The sequence below is a fragment of the Miniopterus natalensis genome, chromosome 2 (genome assembly GCF_054644295.1).
Source record: "Miniopterus natalensis isolate mMinNat1 chromosome 2, mMinNat1.hap1, whole genome shotgun sequence".
In the NCBI taxonomy this organism is placed as follows: domain Eukaryota; kingdom Metazoa; phylum Chordata; class Mammalia; order Chiroptera; family Miniopteridae; genus Miniopterus; species Miniopterus natalensis.
Window position 1 is genome coordinate 101,621,927 of NC_142082.1, and position 2,524 is coordinate 101,624,450.

Consider the following 2,524-nt stretch of genomic DNA (forward strand, 5'->3'; position numbering starts at 1 on the left):
GCCTACTGCACGCCCCCTGCTGGGGACCAAGCCCACAACCCGGGCATGTGCCCTCTGAATCATAGGTCAATCGATGCTCAGCTCTTTCATTAGATTTTTTATTAGGTGCCACATATATTTTGGAATTATTTTATTAGGTTTTATATTTGGAGCTCCTTGTATATTTTGAAGTTCTTTTATTTGTAGCCCTTTTATTAGATATAGTTATTATAGCTTCCTGATCGTTTGATCCTTTTATCAATAATGTATATAATGTCTTTCTTTGTCTCTTGTAACAATATTTTTCTTAAAGTCTATTTTATCTAATATTAGTATAGCTACCCAGATATCTTTTATTAATTACAATAGAATCTTTTTCCAACTTTCCACTTTCAACTTATTTGTGTCTTTGGCTTGTAATTGTTGTCGTCTTAAAATTCAGGATCATTAAATGGTGTTTTGTGTTATTTGACTAATAGGAGTAGCTAAAGTTGTATTAATAGAAATTCCTTTTTCTTTTTCTTTTTAAGGAGAATTTTTATTACTTTTATGTACAGAAAACTCAACAGCGCAGACATAGCCCATCTTAGTGGCCAGTTCTTTAGTCTTGGCCTTTTCCGGCTCGGCAACGCGAGCCACTGACTTTGGACCCAGGACGCTGCCCCTCCAGGGCCGCAGATCTCATCACACCTGCCCTTGTGATTGGTGGGGTGGCTCCCACCAGCTCAGCCAGAGATCCTGTCTTCCGAGTTAACCTGTGTGAAGTCAATGGTGGGGCCAGTCTTCAAGTGGCCTGGATGCCCAGCCTGGCCTCCCCCTTGATAATGCAGCAGGGAACCCCCTCCTACGGCACAGGGCAGCAGGAGGACAACCGGCTCGCTGGGACCCACACCGTGCACAGCCACCACCAGCGTGGTGACATGTTAACCCAGCTCGAAGCACAGGCGGCCTCTTGGTGAAGGCTTCCCCTTGCCCCCAGCTTTTGTCTCAGCCAGGGCCAGCTATCTCTGCTGCTGCTCTGGTTTCCTCTCTGGTCTGCCCTGGGGCCCAGTGCAAGCAGCTGAGTGGCTGTGTGGGGTCCAAGGCCTGGGGGAACTGGGCAATGGCAGGAGGCACTTTCAGAGGCCTACAGAGAATAACCCTTTGCCTCTGTGGCCAAATGTAGCGAGAACATTTGACAAAGCGGGTAAGGTCCCTTTGGGGCTGGATGTCCTGTCCATTGCCAAAATTCTTGGGCCTTTTCTCAAATGGGATTTACCACCTCCCTGGCCTCCTGTTTCTTCAAGACATCAGGGCCTGGGACACCCTCTTCCCTTTAGCCTTCCTTCCTTCCCTAGTCTTGGGCTGTGGGAGGCAAAAAAGTCCTTTTAATGGTTATAAAAAATGCAGTCACATAATATGGAGGCTAGAAAGTATACTTTCGGGGATGGGGGGTGGCTTTATTAAGCCCTTAGGGTTATCATTTCCTTTTATGTTCAAAAGTATTTTACTGCCCTTATATCTGTGAGAACCGGGAACTGAGAGACTGATTTACTCTGGAAGGCTGGATTGAAGTAACTATGACTGTGTGGGTCCCCGTGTTTCTACCGTCCGTGGCCTGCAAGGAAATGACAAACTCAAAATATGTGTAAGAGGAGGGCTTCATAAACCACAGAGCATACCCAGGCAAGTTTTGCTGGGAGGAATTTGTGGGTATCATTTCCACATGTAAATCAGCCCTGAAGAGTGGGCTTATGATACCTAATCCAGAAGGATTAAACACTAAAATGCATAAAGGTAAGAACTTTAAGCATTTAGAAATAGGAGACTATCTTTTTTAAGTATGCATAAGGAAGGACTTAACCAAGACACAGCTCTAAGTGGAAATACTGATACATCTGACAAAGTCATAACTCAGAACTTCTGTTTATCAAGAGACACCAACAAGAAAATGCAGAAACATTCTACAAACAGAGAAATATTTGCAACACATACAGCTGACAAAGAAAGTAGTATTCAGATTATGCCTATAAAAAAAAAAAAGGCAGAAAAAAACAAGACAGCCAATGGAAAACCTGCCCGAACACATGAAAACAGATATTTCACAGGAAGAAGAAACATAATTGGTGAATAAACATGAAAAATTGCTCAACTTCATTAGTAATATAGAAAGTGCAAGTTAGGGCAATAATGAAATACCACATAAAACCCATTAAATTGGCTAAAATTAAGTTCTATAATCACAAGTCTCACAGATCAATAGAAACTCTTACTGCTGATGGGATGATAAAATATACAGTGGGACCTCGGTTTTTGAATGTGATCCATTCAGGAAGACCGTTCCAGTTCTGAAACGTTCGAAAACCAAGGGATCCACAGCCGACAGTGAGGCCTCAGGATCTTGTCCTCAGCAGAAGCCGTGTGGCATGTTCGACTTCTGAGGCGTGTTTGGAAACTGAAGCATTTACTGCCGGGTTTATGGCATTCGTAAACCGAAATGTACATCAACAAAGACGTTCGAAAACCAAGGTACCACTGTGTAATCACTTTAGATTCAATTTGTAAT

At 43.1% G+C, this 2,524-nt stretch overlaps 1 pseudogene; it reads right to left on the reverse strand.

Moving 5' to 3' along the window:
• Positions 1 to 504: 504 nt before the first annotated feature.
• LOC148093767 (large ribosomal subunit protein eL8 pseudogene) lies at positions 505 to 1,678 on the reverse strand (annotated as a pseudogene).
• Positions 1,679 to 2,524: the final 846 nt, after the last annotated feature.